Below are 25,729 nucleotides of genomic sequence, written 5' to 3'. Positions count from 1 at the left end.
GCTCATGAGGAGTTGCTCCACAGTAGTACCTCATTATTTTTAACTCCCTCAACCACTGTGCTTACTCTACTGGTAGCACTTTGGAGAGCATGAATGATTCCTTCCGTTGATTTCATGCGATTTTCTGCAGCCACCCTCCGCAATACTGGGCAGTCCATGTCCGTCAGTGCACGACGTCTTCCTGCACTTGCGTTAGTTGTGGTTGCACCTTCGCGTTTCCACTTCAAAATCACACCACCGCCGACGTGGACAGTATTAGAAGGGTTGAAATGTCTCTACTGGATCTGTTACTCAGGCGACGTCCATCGACCACGTTCGAAGTCACTGAGCTCTCCTGATCGACCCATTCTACTGGTACCGCTTCTCCACTGGCAACGCTAATTGGCGGCCCACCTCTCGTGACATCTGGTGGACAATTCTTCACCACATATGGATGTCAGAATTCTTATGATCAGACACTGCGCGTGCTAGAAGCTGCAAAACTGCCTTACATCGTTCTTGCACTTAAGCGCCAAAGAATCTCGTATAGGCATCAGTATTCAAATACAGAGATATGTAAACAGGCAGAATACGGCGTTGCTGTCGGGAACGCCTACGTAAGACAACAAGTATCTGGCGCAGTTGTCAGATCGGTTCCTGCTGCTACAACGGCAGTTTATCAAGATTTAAGTGAGTTTGAACATGGTGCTATAGTTGGCGAACGAGTGATGGGACACAACACTCCGAGGTTGCACTGAAGTCAGGATTTTCACGTCTACCATTTCACGAGTGAACCGTGAATATCACAAATCCGGTAAAACATCAAATCTCCGACATCGCAAGTTCATGCAAGAACGGGACCAACGACGACTGAAGAGAATCGTTCAACGTGACAGAAGTGAAACCCTTCCTCAAATTACTGCAGATTTCAATGCTGGATCATCAACAAGTGTCAGCGTGCGAACCATTCAAGGAAACATCATCGGAACGTGCTTTCGCGTACCTTTGTTAACTGCGCGACACAAAGCTTTACGTCTCGCCTGGGCCTAACAATACCGATATTGGACTTTTGATGACTGGAGACATACTACATGGTCGGGCGAGTCTAGTTTCAAATTGTATCGAGGGGATGGACGTCTACGGGTAAAGAGACAACCTCATGAATCCATGGACCCTGCATGTCGGCGGGGGCTGTTCAAGCAGGTGGAGGCTCTGAGGCTCTGTAATGATGTGAGGTGAGAGCAGTTGGAGTGATATGGGACCCCTGATACGTCTAGACACGATTCTGGCAGGTGACACGAACGTAAGCGTCTTGTCTGATCATCTGCATCCATTCATGTCCGCTGCCCATTTCGACGAACTTGGGCAATTCCAGCAGGACAATGCGACACCGCAGACATCCATAATTGCTACAGAATGGCTCCAGGAACACTCTTCTGAGTTTAAACACTTCCGCAGGCTACAAAACTCCTTAGCCATGAAAATCGTTGAGCATATCTGGGATGCCTTGCAACGTGCTGTTCAGAAGAGATCTCCACCCCCTGGTACTATTACGGATTTGTGGACAGCCCTAGAGGATTCATGATGTCAGTTCCCTCCAGCACTACTTCAGACATTAGTCAATGTCACTTCGTGTTGCGGCACTTTTGCGTTCTGCCACGGACCGTACACGATAGTAGACAGGTGTACCAGTTTCTTTGGCTCTTCAGTGTAATACGAACTTGTTATCGCTATTACGTACTTACTGTGTGGGCCACATAAGCCGCAGTCGGTCTTTGGCCTCATAAATCAGCATCCTCCAGCGTCCTCGGTACATATATTCTTCTTCAGACAACCCCAGCGTACTCATATCCTCTCTGACATGATCAATCCATCGGGGTCGTGATCTTCCCCGTGGTTTTTTGCCTCTAATATCCTCCTCCACTACCATCCTAATGATCTGGCCTTCTCGACGCAGTACGTGTCCATACCACTTCAGTCTTGTTTCTTTGATCACTGCCACGATGTCCATCGACTTGTATAGCTTCTGAAATTCACCGTTCTTTCTTTTCCTCCATTCATCTCCGTCCTTCACTGGCCCAATTTTCTTTCCATCTTTTGGGTGATGGTCCAGGTCTCTGCTCCACATAAGACTACAGGTTGTATTATTATCTTGTAGATCTTGGTCTTTGAGGGTCTCGATAGAAGCAGGGTCTTTAACAGCTTCCCCAGAGCAAACCTTGACCTGTTTACTGATTGTATTCGTGCTGTAATTTCCTGGTCTATCTCGTTCCTTTCATTGACTATAGCCCCAAGATACTTAGTCTTTTACCTTTTTCAAAAACTTTTTCCTCCACCCTCAGGGGTCTGTCATCATTTTCTCTGCTAACCACGAGGTATTTTGTCTTATCCATATTCAACTTCAGGCCTGCTCTCATAGCCTCTTCCATTACTGTTCTTGTCATCTAAACAGGGTCTTGCTCTTTCTCTGCTATTAAAACTACATCATCCGTATATGCCAGGGTGTTGGTCCTTCTTCCCGGCTGCATTCCTGTCTCTAGGCTTGCTACCTTTCTCAGGGCTCTCTCCAGTACCAGATTAAACAGGAGAGGGGAGAGGCAGTCTCCTTGTCGCACTCCAGTCCTCACCTTGAACTTCTTTGATATGTTCCATTTACTTTCACCACGCATATTGCCTCCTGGGAGCATACCTGTGTTAGTTTTATAAATTTTCTGGGAAATTGAGACCTTTCTAGTTCTTGCAATATTGCTTGTCTATTCACACTATCATATGTTTTTTGGAAGTCCACAAAAAGGCAGTGCTAGCACTTGCCGTATTGTATGTAAATGGTTTACAGTTGACCTTCCGTTTTTGAAACCTGCTTGTTGGAATCCCAGTAGTTTCTTGACATTTGGTGTTAGTCGCTTAAGTAACAACATGCTCAAGATCTTACAAGCTGTACATAGTAGTGAGATTCCTCTATAGTTGCCACATCTCATTGCTTCTTTCTTTAGTATAGGGCAGATGACAGACTCCTTCCATTGTTCTGGGATCCTATCCTTCTTCCAAATTAAGCAGATTTAGTCGTATAGTCCTGCGTGTAGAGTAGCTCTTCCCTTCTTCAGGATCTCTGCAGGTATGCCGTCTATTCCTGGTGCCTTCCCCCTCTTCGGCAGTTTTATGGTCGCTCTTACCTCTTCCATGCTTGGAAGTTCATACTCCCCCAATGGTACAGTGTCTCTGTTTTCTCTATATGATTCTTCTTCTTCATTTTCTGTTGTAGCACCCATGGTGTTTACATCCGCATTGATGAGGTTTTCGAAGTAATTTTTTCGATTCCTCCATAGCTGTCATTTCATCTGTGGTTATCTGTCCTTATTGACCCCTGATCACTTCAATCCTTGGATTGTATCCTTTCTTGAAGAACTTGACTGTCCTGTAAAAGTATCTTGTATTTACTACTAGCTGCTTCCCTGTATCCCACCCTTGTTCTTTCAACCTGTTCGTTTGTCAGCCATAACAGTTTTGTTGCTTTTCTCTTGGTGACTGCATCTGTACACCTATCATTAAACCATCCTCTACTCTTTCTCCTTTTCTCCATTGGTTTCAGCACCTCACGTGCAGCATCTTTTAAACCTGTGTTGATTTTCGACCAAAAGTTTTGTTCTTACTTTTCCATTTTTATATTTGTCCCGTCTGTGTTTTGTAGATGTTATAGATTAATCTGCTGTGTCTGTACTTTCGGCCCAGTTTTCTTCATAATTGTGAACATCTCAGTCCATCTCTTCTAAGAGTCAGTATGATGTATCAGGAAACTTTTACAAATACTGGAAGTATATTTATAACATCAAAATAATAAAAAAGTACACGGAAAACCTGATAGCAACGTCGGTTTACTGTGTTTTCAGTAGAAACTTTACGCCGCCAATGTATAATGGGTAGTCAAATAAAAACGAGACAGATGGGAAAAATGAGTAGGTAAACTGTTTATTATTTCAAAACTAATCGTCGTAACTGTTAATGCATTTATCCTACTGTGAGACAAGACGGTCAATGCCTTCATCAAGAAATGTTCATGGCTGCCTACGAATCCACGATTGTTTCAAATCGACAGTCACGAATTTCAATATTCAGGACTCCAAAAATATGTAAATCCCATTGACATTGTATGGAGGATGCGTAAGTATTTTCCAACTTGCGTCTGCAGCGTAGTCGAAACAACCCTGCCAACGAAATGGCCAATCACACGTTGCCAAGGTCGTTTTGACTACGCTGCAGACGTTTCGCTGCGAAGATCTTGCACATCCTCCGTTAAGTCCCCATCTATCCCCACGCTATTTCCATAATTTTGAACCCGTGAAGAAAGACATTCGTGGGCGTCAATTTGTTGCGGACGCCTGGGTATAATCATGGTTCGGTAAGCAACCGCAGACATCTTTTCATGAAGGTATTCACCGTTTTGTCTCAATGTGTTAAATGTATTAACAGTTATGATGATTATTTTTGAAATAATAAACAGTTTACTTACTTTTTTCTATTTGTCTCGGTGTCGTTTGACAGTCGCTTGTACATTACGTAACACAATTTTATCATCTGGGCTTCACTGCAATGTCAACGCACCAAAAACAGTATCAATGGGAGGTTATAGTGCGTTTTCATCGAAAATACTGCGAAGCTTTAATGGAACACATACAGACTTGCCGAGTAACTTATTTTTGTTAAATTTTATGGTATAACTGCTAATTTTGTTGGTTTATGTTGTGTTTGATATCGTAATGAAGTAGCTACCACATATTTCTGACAGTATTATATGAATACATACACATCTAAATGACAAAACTACGTGTTTCAAAGAAGATATGTCATCAGCACAAAGACACTAATAACTTACCAAGTTATACGCCACAAACCACTAAAAAGCTTTTTACTTAAACATTCCAAGGAAAAAATGATGATTTGGTCGGTCCTCATAAATTATTGAAATTAAACTTGAAAATTAGTATTTCAACTGTTGGCACGTCCTCTGTTCCGTAACTTATTACCTGCCCGGATGATATTTCTGCGGATTTGATGGTGTGCGAGCGCATGCGCAAAAGCGCAAGCGACGTGAGTTTCAGACCGCCAGTCTTGTAGCTCAGATGACAACTGGACGGCTATTAGCCGAAATTTTAGCTTGCATACGGATGCATTCCCGTAATTTTACTTGCAGTACGCCGTGAAAACATGAAGGTTCACTCTTAAACACTAAGATTCACATACTGTTGCTTGCAAAAAGCTGTCGAATAGCAACTGCCGAATCAACATAAGCTTCGTCGCCGTGCTCTTTGTAGGAATTATTGTACCACACTTAAGGTCACTTACTTCGGTTTTTCTGTAGTCATGGACTGTGCAGCTGCTCCCGGCGGAAGTTCGAGTCCTCCCTCGGGCATGGGTGTGTGTGTGTGTTTGTCCTTAGGATAATTTAGGTTATGTAGCGTGTAAGCTTAGGGACTGATGACCTTAGCAGCTAAGTCCCATAAGATTTCACACACACTTCGGTTTTTCTGTTTCTAAATTCTAGTAAGAAAACTGTCCATTCACAATTTATCTTTGCGTACTTGCTCATCTTTAGTACATGTATTTTGATCGTCTGCAAGAGCACTGTTTGTATGTTCTTTAGAAAGCAATCATTTTCATTTGCCCGTCCCACAAGATCTTGACTGCTTTCAGCACGCATTTGTATGTGCTTATCTATCGGCAAACGTACCACATACTCAGAATGCTTCTAATGAGAGCGCCACATATCACTTGACAACTCAGTACATGTCGAGATTGAACCTTAAGGTCAAATGAGGTGAGTTTTCACGTATAGTTAACGCTCTATGCCCCCGCTCTGTATGAAGTAATTTTAGAATATGAATTTTATATGATGATGTTGATTGCTGCACATGTTCAGGGTCGCATATAGCAGGTTTTTCTCTATGTATCTCGTAATATGACGAAAACGCGGGTCTCTTTGGTAGCCGTCATTCACGTGTAGTTACAAAACAGTCGCGGAAACGAAAGGTAGCACAGCTCAACAGCTATACAAACACCAGCATACAAATTTCTGACCTGTCCAGGGGCACAGCTGTTCCCTCCCGTATGTCTTACAGAAGTCGATGTTTCGCTTTCTGAGGCGCCACCAGATGGAATGCTATAGGACGTTGTTAAATTTACACTTGTAGGTGTATTATTTCTCTGACCTACTTTACACCCATCTTTACGTTTCGCCTTCTTTCGCCCGTTTGTGTATCTTGTCGGACCACTCGCAAGGGAAGTCTCTCAGCTCGAACAGAATTTCGGTGTTCCTGTTGTATTTAGAAGCTTTAGGTACCACTTTGATTAGGATAGAGAAAGCATTCCATTGTGTTACTCTTAGTTTGCCCACTGTCGGATTTTAAAAATATACATGAGGTTCCTCAATAAAATGCATGAAATAATATACAGAATCCAATAGCCACACTTGGTGAAAGCAATATGTGGACAGTACTGAGAATCACACTCTTGAGCTGCAAATGAAATGCCACTTGAATCACATTCTTGAATTCAACAACATGTGACGGTGAATTGCACCCAGCCGCTTTCCATGAATACTGAAGCATAGGCTGATAGCCTGGAGCAGAAATCTCTTTATGAATAATATAAGGCATTGTCACTAAGAAAATTCTGTTTCCTAATTTAATGTCCAATTTAGGGTATGTTATCCTTCTTGCATACATATATGAGCTATGATGCTACAATATTTAAAATGTTCGAAGCATTAATGGTTTCATTCATTGTTACTGTATATGTATGTCAATGCTGAAATGCGTATGCTAAACATTTCAACTACTTGCGCAGGTGCTGTTGTGTACAAACCAAACGCAACACATGCCGTCACAGGCGTGGTTAGAAATGTGAGATAGGTCTCCGTACAGAACTTTAAATACAAACTCATGTTCGAGACGAGAGACGTCCCTTGTCAGACCAGTTGATTACCAAATGTTCAGCCTCCGCATTGACCGTATTTCAGTGCTTCATGAAACGCTTCACTACAATTTTGACAATAAATCCTTGTCTTTCAACTATTCTCTTTCCGATTTTGTAGCTCATTAAAAAAGTAACGTCTCCTGCAGGTGACCATTCAACATTTATCTGTAGCACATGTCACGCACACATCAGCAGAAGAGCACGAAGAGCTGAAAGGTTTGTCTTTTCCTCATATCCGGAACCTACCTGAGACATTCCCATTTTCTGGACATTAATCCGATATGGACACCCTCAGGCTTGCAAAGTATAGAGAGGACAACAGTTTATACAGGGCAATGAAACAGTGGAACATGATACAGTGAACAATAAACAAACTGCGAAGAATGTCAACAACAACAGGAATATTGATATCGAGTTTTGTTAACATCGCAATTCGAGGGTTTGATTTCATTTCTGATAGACGTCATTTTTAAGGATTAAGATGATAGGTACGGGAAATAGAGAAAAGACGAAAATGAATCGTGGGGAGATACTGGAGGGAGAGAGAGACAGTGAGTTAGTATTGGCCCGCCTTGTAGAGCCGGTGGTCATCCATCCTCGGATGCCGCTATGAGCTATGTGGGCTGCCCGCCAAGCACGTGCGCCGCGGGTTGCCCTCAGAGAAGGGGCCGTGAATCACGCGGACGCAGAGCTGGGCTGTGGACGCAGCAGGCAGTTTCCCGCGATGTCATTTGTCTAGCCGACGAAGGCCCTAAATATTTTTAGGACCTTAAATGAGCGTTCCATTCGTCACGGTGGCCGGTTGTCTTCCGGCATAGCGGCTTCCTCGCAGCTGACTTTTCTACTCCAGTTGCTCCACGCCTTCGTGGGTGCTTCCTCCTGTTTGACTTGGCCGCGGCCCTCCAGTTTTAAGCAGCACTCGTTAGCACCGCAGTTTGCTCGCCATCCCAAGCGCGAATTACCCTCTGGACTCCCAGAGGTGCTTCTGCCGGCCGCTGGAAATGGGGGGGAAACTTACTGCGTTTTAGCAGATAAGAGAAGAGCGTGAATTTTTAAATACAGGGCGCCTTCTCCTTTTTTTAATGTGGTCATGGATAAAGTAGAATGCTCCTTTGATCTTTTGTGTTAAACGGAGCCCATTTTTTCATTATGATGTCATGTATATTATGTGCACAGTGAAAGTTTCGATTAAAGAAACACGTAACTCTTGTAATAAAGAGGTAATTAAAAGTTATACATTCACATAGTTATTTGAAAAACACCAGTTTTGAGGAAAAGGAAATACAAAGGGAATTTAACACCTTCACTAACGGCCACTGGAACTGCAACTCTGTGAAGGGGGCATGCAACAGCCGTCGAATTAGCATGATATGTACTACATTTTTGGATATACATATTATTATCATTTCAGAAGAACTCCACTAAGCAGGTAGGAATAACACCATATATATTCTGTTAATGAGGAACGATTGCGCATCAGGTTTCTCATTCAGAAAGAACTGTTTAAAATTGGTTGTATCTGAGAAAATCATTTCGAGTAAAAAAGAAAAATCTAGCAAAACAAGTCATCATTCGACAGTGGCTCAGTCGAGATTGCAGTTTATTGTTCAGCAATACGCTGCTCCTGTTGGTCGCAATCCTACGGCTGTCATGCAAATAAGAAAACTATTGGTTCAAGGGAACCAAACTCGATGGCTGTGAAGAATGTCAGGGGCCACAACGGACTAACGCCTGGGAGGATAGACATATTGTTCGATCGGTTGTGCAGGATAGTAACGGCATGCCTCGAACGTTGGGTCAGGAAATAGGTTCTTCGCAGCAAGTTAAATACCTACGCGGACCATGTGAGGACGGCTAGAGTACCACTGACTGTCAGAATGGTTTCAGTTTGGCGAATTACCTTTATGCATCAGAGAAGTCCGACATTGGTGCAACCAAGGACAACACTTGACACAGGAGGGGCTCCACATCGTCAATTCCGATGAGTCCCGGTTCCGCGTAAGGCATCACGATTGGTATACATGTGTGTGGAGGTTCCTAGGAGAACGAACGTTACTAAATCGCTTTCGTTTAATGTATGATGGAGCGAGGTGAGACACTTTTGTGAAGTACTAAAAAGTGATACCCTCTAAGGAAGTAGTTCCCAACCTGGGGGTAATTACCCCATGAGGGTTAAAACGAAATTTTCAGAGCGATAAAAATAGTTTTTATTGTCTTTCTGTCACAAAATTAATTTACTTTTAAAAGATCAATACTCATATCTCTGTTACATAGGATTGTAATACGACATTTGTAACTAATAACTACATTTCTTTTTTCCCACACATATGCTTTATCATGAACACAGTGTGGTGGATGATACAGTTTATGAAATCAGTGTATGAACATCTTCCCCACTCAGTCTACCTACTGTTTTTACCATTCATTTGTTGTCGTGCTCTTCAGTCCAAGACTGGTTTGATGCGGCTCTCCATGCTACTCTATCCTGTGCAAGCTTCTTCATCTTCGAGTAACTATTGCACCTTAAATCCTTCTGAATCTGTTTAGTGTATTCATCTCTTGGTCTCCCTCTACGATTTTTGCCCTCTACGCTGCCCTCCAATACTGAATTGGCGATCGCTTGATGCCTCAAAACACGTCCTACCAGCCGATCCCTTCTTCTGGTCAAGTTGCATCTATGACAGTAAAACTGAGTCATGCATGTCACATATGCTTAAATTTCTCAAGAAAATACTTTCTCTGGGCTGTAGCTATTTCCCGCAACGGGCCATAAATTGCTTTATTATTCATTTCGCAACAGATAGAAAACTTATTATTATTACTGTTATTATCGTCACTATTAGTCGCAGTGGTCATGTAAAACATTGTAGCCTGAAGTCTTCTAACTTCTGACGGTTGAGAAGTAAGGAATCCAGCAACCGAATAATTCACAAACAGTAAGCATAGTGAACACATTTTAACTTGGTTGATTTTAAATGTGGATGCAGAGTGTAGGTGAGGCATGGGTAGGTATGGAGAGGAGTGATGCAGAGCAAGCATGTTTTACAACAAGTATCTACCTTTAATGTAGATAGTTAGGTCCTTTTCTGAGGAGGAGTAGTAGGTAGCACTGCTATGCACTGATAATTGCTTCACCAATCTTTAAACAAAAGTTGTTACAAATAATCAGTAGCAATTGTCTCATTAGTTCGTTGTTTAATAAAATACCTACAGAAATTATTTATCTTTTCTTTCTTTTTTTCCTTTCTTTCACTTGTGCTTTTTTCCCACAGGAACGCACGCAGGGTGGGCATGGTTAATCGAATTTGGCAATGTTCGATTAAGGGGGGGAGGGGGACGGATGCCCTTCCTGCCACCACCCCGCACCCCCCGGGACAGAATTAGTCTACCACAACTGTCTGCGACAAGTGTAATCCATTGAATAATGCGAAAGTGGTCAAGTGTCTGCGAGCCATGTAACTGAGGCGGGACATAGGGACCAGCCCGGTATTCACCTATGGGATGTGGAAAACCGCCTGAAAACCACATCCACGCTGGCCGGCACACCGACCGTCATCGTTAATCCGCCGGGCGGATTCTATCCGGGGCCGGCGCACCTACCCGAGTCCACGAAGCAGCGCATTAGCGCTCTCGGCTAACGTGGCGGGTCTGGATATTTATCTTTTGTCATTTTAAAAATGTGTGTTCAGTGAAGAAGACTTCTTCACATATTTAATCAATGTAGTAGAAATAAGAAGGTACCAAAGACTGACTGAGAGCCAAAGTAATATCTGTCTTTAAAAAGACGATAAAATTAATGTAGTAACTATGAAAGAATAAGCCTCCTGGGCCAAGCCTATAAATTATATGGCAAAATCTTGAAGGCAAGACTTAAAAATATCGCGGAAAAGCTAATATCTGAAGACAAATCAGGTTTTAGAAAAGCAGATCAACAACTGGCAATGTTTTTACACTGCAGTAAGTTATAGAAAAGAGACGAGAGTTCAGTAGGGGAAACCCCTCTTACTTTGCGGATTCTGGGAAAGCTTTCGATAATGTGAATAGGAGAAATGCTATGAAATATCATGGGTGAACGAGGTTATCCATCTCACCTCATAAATGAGTCTATACACAAACACCGAAATTGTTATACATATGTATGTATATATGTGGGAAGTATAACATCAAAGCCAATGAACACAAACAAAGGGGTACGTCAAGGATGAAGTTGTTTTAGATCGTGACTCTAGAATAATTGTAATTTTATATGCAGATGACCTAACTCTGATTACAAAGAATGAAGATGATCGTCAAATGGGAGTTTATAAGTTGCAGAAGGTAGCTTCAGACTACAGCCTACTGTTGTCGGTAGACGAAACGAAAGTGATGACATTTCAGGACAGGCTACCAGTAAGACCTAAAATGGTCTTGAATAATAAAATAGTGCAGTACATAAAATATTTTAAATATCTAGGATACAACATCACTTACATATATAACAATGACATTGACCCACAATTAAATAAAATTACTTATATACGTAGAAACACCGTAAAAAGAACATTGTAAGAAAGAACCCAACCTGAAGTTTTATAAAATAATTGCATTACCAACCCTTATTTATGTAAGTGAAGCATGGGTAACAACATGATGTCAAGAAAGTAGAATACAGGCTCAGGAAATGAGATTTCTAGAAGAGTAGAAGGATGCACAAGAGAAAATCGAAAAAGAAACGAAGATGTAAGGAGTGATTTAAGCATGTACAACCTAAACGAGAAAATAAAGGAAACCAGAAGAAAATGAAAGAAACGTGTAGACCGTATGGTTGGATAAAGATTCCCAGTAATGACTGTCAATTATAAATGTACTGGAAGAAGAAATGTGGGAGGACCATACAAAAGATAGAGTACCGTAACGGGCAATTTGCCTAACACGAAAAGTGAAGGAGAAAAACAAGAAGAATTGTTTTCATTCCAAAGTTTCGTTAGGCGCTAATGTTGTTGATAGTGGAAGGGGGCAGGGGGAGGGGAATACTAGCTAATATCTGATTGCACTCAGGCGTACTGGTCTTAGAGCGGTTGGGAACCTCTGCACTAAGGCGAAAGAAAAAACAGTGATAAAGTCTTCTTAACAAGTAGTAATGATGAGAAACGCGCAAAATTTTTTTGCGATTCACACAGTGGCGCACGTATCAATTTGTTCAGGAAGCTGGCAGACTGCCAAACACGAGTACAACATTAAAAAGAACGGTAAAGTCGTCCCATCAGGTAAAGTTGTTCCAGCTGCCTGTAGTCTCGTATGTTGCAGGAGCTGAATGGAGTTCTGTTCGATCCATCGTGTTTTAAGACCCTGTCACTTGCCTAAATAATGTCAAATAAATGTAGTTACGCTTTCTCAGGTAAGTCCTCCATTTTCGTCGAGCCCTATTTTTCTTGCATTGCTGGTCGTCTAAAGGATTTTAAAGTTATAATAGAAGCACCTATCGCTGTCTTACTGCCAGTACTAAGCACATTAAAAAGCAACTCCATGACGGGAGCGTACTAAGACTTCAAATCAGCAACAAATATAATACTTTCTTGGATATGCAAATCATTAGCGTTTCAGTGCAAACGCATTAAGTAAGACGGACAAACAGCAGGGACATTCCAAATGTAAGGACAAAGGACTTGGCGGGCTCGGGTTCCTCTTTCAGAAATGGCTTTTGAGTATTGGTTGTTTGTGAGATTATCGTGTTATGCGTCGTCGTCGTGTAAGGATCGTACAGTGACGTTACGTATACAGGCTCCGAAGCTGACGAACGTTGCCAAATTGCATTTCCCATTGTCATACGGATCAAGTACCCGGCACCGTGATAGTATGGGACGCCACTGAGTACACAACACGATCAGCTCTGGTTCGCACAGCTGGTAATTTGGACAGCAGCTTTCACATTTCTGACGTTGCTGTACCTTAGCTTCGAGGTCTCCCTAATGTTTTCTTTCAACAAGATACCGTTAGACCAAATATTTCCCATGCTGTCATGCAGTGCCTCAATACAAAGTCTATTTGACAGTTGCTCTGGCCAATACGTTCTCTAGATCTCTCAGCCACTGAAGACATCTGGGCACGAATTGCCGAGAGACTGGCACACCACCGCTAACCAACAACAATTGATTGATGTACTCTGGCACAGAAATGAAGCAGTATAGAAAACGTACATGCTGAAACCAAGGTAAAAGGTTCAGGATAGGAAAGGATCAAACATCAACACGTGGAAGGGAGGTCCATCAGATAGTTCCTCATTTTCACATAAAAACATTTATTTAAGGAAAACATACTGATAAATTAAATGCCAGATTAATAGCAACATGAAAACCATCAGCATTATAGTGACATATAAAGTGACAAACTACTGAAATTTACCAATATAAGCAGAGGAAACAGTATTCAATAAACATAAAAAGCCTCTGAGTTTATGAACAGTAAGAATGAAATTTGAATTGTTCAGTAAAGGGAAACTACATTTACCAAATACAGATTTTATGAAGAACACTTAGTAGAGAATTTGAACACTCTTCCTTTATGAACAGTAAGAGGATCAACAGCTTGATTATAATTTACAAGAGTTCATCAGTTAATCCTGCTAAACTCCAAAGCCTGCAACCTTGACGGCAGTTACTAAACCTAAATATAGCTCCAAGGAACAAGACAACGACTCAACGTTTGCTAGATGTGACAGAGGACGCGGGAAATCGCTCCTGCGGCAATAACGTAGACCTCGGGCGTTGGGCAGGATGCCACCGAGCTAGCGGCCCAGAAGTCACGGCTGCAAACACCAAGGTAGACTCGCGTGTTTAGCAATCAACTGTGAACATAAATCACACGCGTGGCAGCACCCTCAAACAATAACAGAATATACACTAACAAATGATGAGACTCGCTTTAGCAAGATAAATAAAACTCGTAACCTTAGATAAAACAAATAGTTAAAGCCAAACTTTTATATATATATATATATATATATATATATATATATATATATATATATATATATATATATATATATACGCCTTCACAAGGCTTTTAATCAGATCAGGGGAACTCGCTAAGACTGACAGAGATAATTAGAATGGATTTTGCCGTACACAATAAATACATACGTTCTGTCTAGGTAAAACAATAAGTGAGTACATGTAATTGAAGAGGTTCAGGTTCAAACAGAGCAGTTGCAGTTAAGCTCTCCGAGGCCTGAATAAGTATTGCTAAAACGCCTTAAGACTCACTAGTTAAGAAGAGCTTAAGCAAGGCAGAAAATTTCATTGAGTAGTAGCCCAACGTAATTCAATTATGACTAAAACACATCAACGTATGTTAAAATAAATACACCTTACTAAATCACAATTAGATTTAAAATTCATACTGTAGCATCACACGTGTAGCCCTCGAAATCTTTAAGAAATAATCTGGTGGGAATGTCCATGACAGTCGGATATACCTTGTGTCACGTGAGAGTAGGAGAGTTAAAACAGGTGGTAACCCATGGCGTCATCTCAGGTCGAGATATTTTACTGTGAAATCTTTGCTGAGTGATTGGCACAGTATACATGTAAATCATTTCTAAATTTTATTAGTTATTTAGGGAGTAAGGAATTTAATTAAGTAAATATGTTTTAGGATCAATAGGTAATGAGTCTTTATGAGATGGATATAAATGTGTTTTGACATGGCAGATCGCATTGCTGCGTTATGCATGATATTTTTTCTCTTTGAGAAGGATGATACCTTATGAGTTGCTTGAGTGCGCGGACAAGTCGTAATCGAGTGCGGATCCTCTGTAATTTTTATGAATGGACATAGAACTGATAATTCACAACCTGGAGTTGGTTTAGAAAATATTTAAATATCTTCAACATTTCGCAGCCCTGGCAGCAACTGTATAAATATTAATTTTAATTTTAATAATCAACAGCCTCAGTTGCACCGTTTACCTAGAATTTACCTAGGTTTCAGTCGGGATAACCCAATTTAATAATTAATAATTTATGGATTTGTAGTTTTAGCTTGACAATTTCCACTATGGACAAACGGTAGTTACTGTTATTCTGAAGAAGCTTGGGTTATCCCGACTGAAACCTAGGTAAATACTAGGTAAACGGTGGACATGAGGCTATTGATTATTAAAATTAAAATTAATTGAGAAAATATTCTAGGGAACCACGGCCAAACTTTGTTACAAACAAATCGTGCGCAGACTTTGAAATATCGGCGCGAAGTTTGAGATACGCGGTAGGCTATCGCGCGTTATAGTCGCGTGAAGGATTAAGTGACACTGACCGTGATTTATTGACACTCACTTAATAATAATTATCAAAGAATTATCGGAAGGGATAGTAAGTATTCTTGATGCTTAAAGCAAGTGTGAGTTCATTTACTGTGTGAATACGACAGATATTAGTCATGGAATAGTTAGCTAATTGATACGTTGCTTAGCAACCCATAAACAGATTGTGATCGGAACGATTATTTCAGTCATTAGAGACCACTACACACACACCAGAAAACTAACTACTCTCGCTGTGAATGACATTTGGAACGTATGAGTTTTGTTTTAGATCTTTGGGATCAATAAACTTCATCCGAAGTTGAAACTTTACAAAATGTGTCGTGTTCCTTCAGTTTGGTAGAATGATAGACATTATAGTCTACACCACCATTTACCTTTTTTTTTTTTTAAAAAAAAAGAGAGCACTTACGTTTTTCTTTTTCTTTTAGAGGAATGTTTCTGCTTCAGTCATCATTCTTCTCAAAACGGAGATAAGGGTGTCACTCACACACAGCACTACGTCATCGTGATCTACCACACACATGTGCCCCCCTTCTCCCTCACTTTTTGTGTTGAAAACCCTGAGATATAGCCGCGGTACGACGAAGGAAGAAGGAAGAGGAGAAGAGAGAGAAGAAAAGGAAGATAGGGCCAAAAAGGGGAGGTCACAATACCCAGTACCTGATACAGTGCCACTCACCAGTGTTACCGCTTGAATTCATAACATCGCACCCCGAGCGGGTGCACAGAAGCGGTTTACCAGTTAACAGAATCACGTGGCTTCAAAGGAGACGCACTAACAATCGCTGGCCACTCTCAAGCCAAGACACACTGCACAACAAACAAATACATATTACTCGCTGAACAAGACACAATACTGTTGCGCCAAATTTCCTTTAAACAATAAAACCACAGGGCCTGAATATCAATAGGCAGTAGTTTACAGTGTACCCTCCCCACCGTCAATTATCCTTTTAATTCCTTTTCAAATAACAGAAGGAGGCTCCCGTCACTAGAGTTCCAGAGCACGACCTTCGTCACATTCTTTAGCGGCTGCCCAACGCTCGACAAGTCACTCGCTGATCCGGCTGGGTACTGCGTTGTCCATCCCAAGTCGGCCCAACCAAACCCCGCCGCCACGCACTGCTGCTCTAGACCCCTCGTTGTCTCACGCGCCGTTCACAACTCACTCCGCCGCGCCGAGCCTCCACACCTCCACCAGGAAAACCAAAGATAAGTCACAAGCGAGGTGACTATCGACACCGGTGCCAGAGGTAGTTAGGCCAGCAAACCGTGCCGCCACGGCTCACACGCTTCTCTCATCTAAGCTCAGTCCGAGCAAAACGTCCAGACAAGTTAGAGCCATTGTGGATGCCAGGAGTATCAGAATTGTGCCCTAAATTCAGTAGTCTGTGTCCTCCATGTCAGCAACAACAAATTTAATCATTTTCTCGTTGTATACTATGATCTAAGAAGATATAAACTTCTTGATCATCCAGATTCTGTATAGAGGGGCATGGCGACAGCACACTGCTCTCCCAGTCGTTGCCATGATTCCAGGCCCTGGAGCGGCTACTTGTCATTCAAGTAGCTCTCAACTGGTATAATGGGGCTGTGAGTGTCCCCTTCTTGACGGTACTGGGATTTGAACCCAGGTCCTTCACATGCCAGTCAGGCATGCAGATCACTGTACTACGGATACAGACCATGCTATACTAAATACGCACAGAAGCAAAATTTCTAATTTAAAACAATTCTCATTTACTGTTCCGTCTCAGTATCACATTTTTAATTAGATCACATGTATCAGTCACTCTGAATCATCTTAAGATCTAAGTAGTTGCTTCAGCAACCCATCTTGTCTGCTTAGAACCACATATCAGAGTCCTTCAATCTGAAGATGATCCAAAGTGAATAAAATATGTAATCTGGCTAAAACTGTGCAACTCAGGTGTAACAATAAATGAGAATTGTCCTAAATATCAGTAGAGCTGCTGAATTTCTCAAAACGGTTATGTCGACTATTGTGAAGTAAAATTCTAACCAGCGCTGGAACTCGAATTTTAATGGCAAGTATTGCATGTGGAATGACTATGTTTTCATGATCTTGCCGGTTTCGGTTGATGGACGAGTACAAATGATTCAAATGGCTCTGAGCACTATGGGACTTAACTACTGAGGTCATCAGTCCCCTATAACTTAGAACTACTTTAACCTAAGTAACCTAAGTACAGCATACACATCCATGCCCAAAGTAGGATTCGAACCTGCGGCCGTAGCGGTCGCGTGGCTCCAGACTGTAGCGCCTAGAACCGCTCCGCCACCCCGGCCGGCCATGGACGAGTACACTACCGCCAGTTAACAAAAAAATGGTTCAAATGGCTCTGAGCACTATGGGACTTAACATCTGTGGTCATCAGTCCCCTAGAACATAGAACTACTTAAACCTAACTAACCTAAGGACATCACACACATCCATGCCCGAGGCAGGATTCGAACCTGCGACCGTAGCAGTCGCGCGCCAGTTAACACATTACAGGTTTGGCTAGGGGCACGTTCTTTACCTCAGGCCAGTCGATTCTCCGTCTGCTCCAGTAGTTGCGCACTCCTTCCACCCCCATCCCTCTTTCTGGCCATTGCTACGACCGCGCACTTTATCTTGCCCCGAGGCCATTTATTGGCCGAAGAGCTTTTTTCATCCCTTTAGTCGGGCTCTTTGATATCGTTCTCAGAGTTAGAACGTATAGGAGGGGCATGATTCATAGCAGTCGCTAGATAATACTCGTGCAGGCAGCCGGTGGTTCACTTCCCAGTCTCGTGGTATCCTTTTTATGTCTGTTACGTTAGTCTCGCTAATCCTTTGTCTGGAAAGAGAATTTGTCTACCCCATCGTGCTTCCATAAATTGTAGGCGTTGAACGTTAATTTTCACCGTACAATGACAGTTATTACATCACTAATTGTCCCTCAAATTAAACTGTTATATGTTTTTCTTTCAACCAGTACTAAAGATTTAATGTTTTCATCAGGTGAAAACCAAACGCCGTTTAGAATTAAAAAAAAAAGCATTTTAACCATTAGCTGTTTTATTTAACTTATGTATCATCTATCGGTTTCGGGTATAGACATCATCGCTGAATATAAGTGATCTGTTTTACCTTACATCCAGTGATGATGGTTATGACTGAAAGCGAAAGATAATATCTACGATAAATAAAACAGTTGATAGTTAAAATGCGTTTCCTAATGTATTTTGGATGTCTTGCTAGCGTCCAGTAGTTTCTTACCTATTATTCGTCATTATTTCATAAATGCTCGTCTCATAATTCACGACAATGTACAAAAATTTATTTTTTACGACTACTACTTGCACCGTGATTGACAAGTGTTTTTGATTTTAAGATTTTTGTTTATTCCTTTAATAGTTTACCACGCCTCCCACGACCCATGGGCTTTGCCACGGTGGTGGGATTTGGTTTCCTCAATGATTCAAATAGCTGAACCTTAGCTGCCATCACATTAGAGGCATATCTACGTAGAATCCAAAGTAATAATTTGTTACTGAAGAGAGATTCCACTTTCTTCAGTAGTTGCAGGTATGATTGACTGATCTGAACTTGTTATATTAGTCTTAGGTGAAAGCAAGGGAATCTGCAATCGTGTAATGATGATGCCACACTTGGTTCTACGGGAGATTCTGTTCAAAGGTGCGTCGACAGAAAAAAAAATTCGGATTTTCTGCTGCTTGGACATCCTTTTATCAGGTTGATAGGCTATAGACATGCTTAAATTACAATAGATATCATTATCGTCATCTGTATTGGCTACACCTTATCGCTACAACGATTGTCCCTTATTTCCTGTAATGTACTTAATTTCTTCGTCCCTTCCATCTATTTACTTTTTTCTCCTGTTGGATTCCTTTCCCAAAAATTGTCTTTCCATTATGTCTGTTAAAAACTTATTGTGTCTGCGCGAATGTCCAAAAAGTTTTGTTTTCCTATTTCGGACAGGTGTGATGAAGTTTCACTGGTCGTTGATGTCTTTCATAGCACGTATCAGAAATGATTTAAAGTATGTACTTAGACAGAACAGGATACCTTATTGGTTGAGTACAGAATCAAAAACCATAATGAAAGAGGTGTAATGTAGGGTTAGATAAAGTATTTAACGATAAAATAGGAATGTTGACTGATTCCTAAGAACAGGTTGGTGAATGGATCACCATAGCAAAGGCAAACAACAGCAGCAGCAGAAATATACCTTATTAATAGCACAGTGGATGATGACCTTCAAAAAGTGTATGAGGTCAAAGAAGAAGATATTTAGTAAGTATTTAAAAATTTATTGGTGACGAGTGAATGAATTCGGTAGAAGAAAAATTGACAGAAAAAAAGGGGAATGTAGGGTGGAGCAGGCAAAATGAAGTTGAAACCATTTGGAACAATCTGATACGGTGCACAATTTAATAATTGCAGGCACTTACTTTATGAATCGAGAAAGAAGGTTGTGTACGTGAAAGAGACCCGAGACGCTGAACAGATAGATTGTATAATGGCAAGGCATAAATTTGAAAACCAAGTTTAGAATTGAAAAACACTTCCAGCTGCAAATGTGGACACTGGCCACAATTTATTGGTTATGGAATGCAGCTTACAGTTTCAGAAATAGCAGAAAGTAAATAAATGGAGTTGGTACAAGGTTCTGTTTAAACAGTCAGAGACTTCTGACAAGGGAACCTTTCCATCGCACCCCCGTCAGATTTAGTTATAAGTTGGCACAGTGGATAGGCCTTGAAAAGCTGAACACAGATCAATCGGGAAAGCAGGAAGAAGTTGTGTGGAACTATGAAAAAAATAAGCAAAATATACAAACTGAGTAGTCCATGAGCAAGATAGGCAACATCAACGAGAGTGTGAGCTTGGGAGCGCCGTGGTCCCGTGGTGAGCGTGAGCAGCTGCGGAACGGGAAGTCCTTGGTTCAAGTCTTCCCTCGAGTGAATAGTTTACTTTCTTTATTTTCACAAAGTTATGATATGTCCGTTCGTTCATTGACGTCTCTGTTCACTATAATAACTTTAGTGTCTGTGTTTTGCGACCGCACCGCAAAACCGTGCAATTAGTTGACGGTAGGACGTGCCTCTCCAATAGAAACCGAAAACATTTGATCGCAAGGTCATAGGTCAACCGATTCCTCCACAGGAAAACACTTCTGATATATTCTATACGAAGCTGGTGCCTGCATGTGCGTCACATGACTGGAATCTGTTGTCGAGCCACCTAACTTGTACACTTGGCAAATGGGTAAAACGATTCTTCTACCTTGCCCGATTTAGGTTTTCTTGCGGATGTGATAATCACTCCCAAAAAAGTGATGTTTTCACATAAACTGCAACAAATGAATGCAACAGTTTCACAGTCGCACAGTTTTCCTTGTGCTCTGTCAAAACATATGTTTTGAACGTTTTCAAATTTTTCCGTGTGTAGACCGTCAAATCCTGCATATGTCCAAGCAAATCTGAACATGTCCTGGAATTTTGGAGAGCGAAGTTGATTATGTGTGAGTGCCTGAGCTTTGATAATTGTCTGAAAATAAAAAATTAAACTTTTCACTCGAGAGAAGACTTGAACCAAAGACCTCTCATTCCGTAGCTGCTCACGCTAACCACGGGACCACGGCGCTACCGACCTTACACTGTCCTTGATGTTACTTATCTGGCTCATGGACTACTCAGTTTGTACACTTTGCTTATTTTTTTCATAGTTCCACACAACTTCTTCCTGTTTTCTCAATTGATCTGTGTTCAGTTTTTCAAGGCCTATCCACTGTGCCAACTCATAACTAAATCTGAGGGGGGTGCGATGGAGAGGTTCCCTTGTGAGAGCCATTAGAGACGGAGCACATGTTTAGAGTATAGAGCTATAAGTGAGGAAATCAGCCGTCTCCTATACAAAGATATTTCATTTAAGCTACGTACGGGAGGTACTGAAACCTAAATGTGTATAACTCCACAGAGATTTCAGCTCCTTGCCATTGGAATGCGAGTCAAATGTCTCACCACTGCGCTACCTCACAAATCTCTCTTGACCAGGGAACTTCTGTAAGTACAGTTATAAACCATAAAAACTTATTCTTGCGGTATCGAGCGAATTCGTACCTAATGAAAATATATCCGACGCATCAGTTCTCTGTTACAGTCTATCTGCGCCTGTTGCTCAGATAATTAACCTTTACCATCCGTGATCTGTACTTCCCGAGCACAGTGCAGTGGTGTGAAGACACAGTACCTGTATTTTGGAAGAACAAGGTCCAACCGAACGCTAATTGATTAGTGGTGGCAAATTAAAACCATCGTCGGACTGGCTTCCTAACTCGAACAGATGCCCTCTGTGGGGAGCGGTCTATAAACTGAACCATGTGATAAAGCTGATTCAGGGATAGAAGGCTTCAACCCGTCTCTTTCTCATTTAATTACGGAATGTCTTTGGAAATTTGAAGCAAATGAAAGGATCGATAATCAATGGATAAATCCAGCCGTGGGAGGTGCCATTGTACCACCAGTGTACGGCTCACAAAAGATGTCTATACTTAGAGTCTTTGTCAAGTACAAAATACAATGTGTTTCAAAAAAAGCCTGCTTTGACAAAACTGTATCTTCCATATGAATGAAGATTGAAACTTGGGGTGCAAATCAAGATACACCAAAGACTAACAAGTCCTTATTTTTGAAATAACCATTTGCTTTTACAAGGCTATATCTTCTACATTAATGTATATACGATCAAGGAGTACTCTTTAGAATTAAGTTTAGAATTAAAGATTTCTTTTACTTTTCAAAAAGATTTAGTGTGTTCTCCACTTGATGCGCGGCGTACATCCTGGCGGTAGTCACTCAAGTCGCGTAGTACTTTTGCGAACATGTCTGTAGTCACTGCATTCACTGATATTGATATACGGCGTCCAATTCATCCATATTTATTGTATGGGAGTCTTTCACCCCCCCCCCCCCCTCCGAAAAGAACAACTTTTAGATAAGGCGCCAGATGCCTATGGTACGTCCCTTTCGGTTGGTCCTCAGTTGAAGCAGCTCACTGCTAAGATATGCTTTTACTTCCATGTGCTAGTGTGATGGTGCTCCTTCCTGAAGCAAAATTAAATTCTTAACAGTTGAGGAAAATGCCAGCTGTCCATCACATTCAACTACGTGATTTCTGTAACAGTCTTTCCCTCAAAGAAACAGAATTGCCCATAAATCTTTTCACGGAAAACAGCGCATATCTTTCTTCCCCACGTCTAGAACGAATTGTTGTTTATTACCATCAACAACGGCTTGCAGCAATTGAAACGCGTACTGTTTGGAACACAACCGTCACCGTGAAACACTCTAGACAGACGCATTAGGAGTGGCTAACTCTCGGCTGGTCAAAACGGGTAGACCTCAGCAGACTACGTGAAAAACTCTGGAATGCGCTCTAATTCACGAATGAGCTCGCGGGGCGATCTGGGATTTACGTTTACACTAATAATTAGTGTCTTGAATCTGCTGATGCCATCGTCGAATACTTACATCTGTAGCATATGTGACGAAAATCAAGCGTAACTGCTTTAAACATGTAACCCTAAACGCCTTTGGTTGCTGTGTTGTAGCCATCTCCACTCAACTCACGTAAGGGAATGCACGAGCGAGCACTGGAGGCCCCTACCAGCTACCACATGGGCCTGTAAATTACAAATGAGCCCAAGCTAAGCATTTTGTTTCGACGCGTAAGTTAAAATTCACACCAGTTCCTATCTCAACCAGTATTTTATCAGACGTAATGAGGGAGTGAGATAAGGTAGTAGCCTATCCCCGATATTATTCAGTCTGCACATTGAACAGGCAGTAAAGGAAATTGAGGAGAAATTAAGAAAGGAAGTCAAAGTTCATGGAGAAGAAATGAAAATGTTGAGGTTTGCTGATATTACAGTTTTGTCGGAGGTGGCTAAGGACTTAGAAGAGCAACTGAATGGAACGGATAGTGTCTTAGCCAAAGAGATCAGTAAAACAGGGCAATGGAATGTAGCCAAATTAAGACAGGCGATGCTGAGTAAAATAGATTAGGAAATGATAAACTAAACGTAGTAGATGAGTTATGCTATTCGCACAGTAAAATAACTGATGACGATGGAAGTACAAATAACATAAAACATAGATTGGCAATGGTAAGGACTGCGTTTCTGAAAAAGAGAAATTTGTTAACATCCAATACAAAGCAAAGTCTTAGGAAGTCTTTTGTGAAGGAATTTGTCTCGAGTATAGCTGGTATGGAAGTAAAACGTGGAAGATAAGCAATTCAGGCAAGAAGAAAACAGAAGTTTTTGAAATGTCGTGCTACAGAAAAATGCTGATGATTAAATGGATAGATCGCGTAACTAATGAGAATTAGGGAGAAAAGTACTTTGTGTCATAACTTGACTAAAAGAAGGACTCCGTTGATAGGACATGTTCTGACATATCAAGAAATCGTCATTTTAATATTGGAGGGAAGTGTGAGGCATAAAAATTGTAGATGGAGGGCAAGAGACGAGTACAGTACGAAGATTCAAATGGGTGTAGGTTACAGTAGTTACTAGGAGTTGAAGAGGCTTGCACAGGGTATAGTAGCGTGGAGATCTGCGTCAAACCTGTGTTTGGACTGAAGACCACAACAACAAAAACAACACTCCAATAATCCTTATATTTTTATGCTTTCTACTGATTGTGACTTTCGAACTACGAAAAAGTTTCAGAAGCGAGTTTTTACTTTCGCATCTCAGTGAAACCTATAGACTTCACCCTCAAACTGCACTTGATGTAACTTTATGCTCGCTAGTAGTTGGAAGTAAATATTACTTCTATTGCATATGAAGCTCATGTGTTTAAAGTACTTACGTGCCCAATTTCGTACCTTATGTGCAATTCTTATGAACACAACGTATCTGATTTACAGCATGTGAATAACTTTATAGCTGTAAAATGTAAACTTTCATGGCCGGAAATGCCACAGTTAATAAAGTTTTCCAGGCTATTATGCCGTGGTCGAATGGATTTCACTTTAAAACCCGACGTTTCGTCCCCATCTGAGGAGGACATTTTCGAGGAGGATCGTAGCTTTGTTGAACGTCCGATTCACACACCCTGACTCGCTACTGACTACGCAAAATTCCGCTTCCGCCAACTGCCATGCAGTGGCCTGACGTTACATGTTTTGAATACGCGAGCGCAATTGGCCGTTATTAACTTCCGTCGTCCGCTGTTTCTATCATCCCATTGTGGAAGACTGGTACACATCCTCTTCAGCACAGGAATCCAAATGTCATTTAATTTCACGGCCTCCTTCTTCCTGGGGTGTTTTCCAATCTCTATGGCCTCTCTGTATAGCCCTTCATGGTATCCGCTTGTAAAATTCAAATGGCTCTGAGCACTATGGGACTTAACTTCTAAGGTCATCAGTCCCCTAGAACTTAGAACTACTTAAAGCTAACTAACCTAAGGACATCACACACATCCATGCCCGATGCAGGATTCGAACCTGCGACCGTAGCGGTCGCGCGGTTCCAGACTGTAGCGCCTAGAACCGCTTGGCCACCCGGCCGGCTATACGCTTGTAGCTGCCAGTATTTGAGATCTACCAAAACGAATGTGGTGGTCTACCGGCTGTAAGGCATGATCCGCAACAGCTGATCTGTAACTGTCCACTCTTATGTAATTGCCCTTATGCTCATCGAGTCGCTTTTTGACAGTTCTTTTTGTAGTATCCACGTACGCCTTCTCACAACTAAACGGAATCCTATAAATTCCAGCTTTTTCCAGAGGTTGGTGAGCGTCCTTGGCCGATTTTAGGTGACCTTGTATCTTTTGAATGGGTGTGTACATTACCGCGATGTTCCACTTTTGCATGTATTTCGTAAGCTCTCCGTCAAGTCCTTAATGAATAGCAGGAAAACTTTCGATTTTACCGGCTGTTGATTATCGCTATAATTTCTATGCGGTGGTCTTAAGGCTCTTTCCACCTCAGTGAACGAATAATTTAATTCTACATCAAGCAGCTCTCATTCGCAGATTTTCGTTGCTCTATCCGCCAACGTTTTTATGATGCCTTGTTTTTGTTCTGAGTGGTGGTTCGAATTCCGGTGTATTAAACGGCCTGTGTGCGTGGGTTTTCGGTAAACCGTATGGCCCAAGCTACATCTTCTTTCTTGAAAACTAGCACATCAAGGAAATTTAATCTTCCACCTGGCTCCTCCTCCATGGCAAACTGAATCTTCGGATTGATCAAGTTCAGATGTTTGTGAAAACGACCAAGTTCCACCCTCCCATGCCGCCACAGAACAAACGCATCATCCACTTAACGGAACCAGATATTCGATTTATTGTTCGCAGTTTCCAATGCCTGTCTTCGACTTTTTTTTAAAAAAAATAAAAATAAAAGTTCGATACAGCCGGGTTTAGGGGGCTCACCATAGCGACACCATCCGTCTG

The sequence above is a fragment of the Schistocerca americana genome, chromosome 5 (assembly GCF_021461395.2).
Source record: "Schistocerca americana isolate TAMUIC-IGC-003095 chromosome 5, iqSchAmer2.1, whole genome shotgun sequence".
In the NCBI taxonomy this organism is placed as follows: Eukaryota; Metazoa; Arthropoda; class Insecta; order Orthoptera; family Acrididae; genus Schistocerca; species Schistocerca americana.
Note: the sequence above shows the minus strand (reverse complement) of the source record.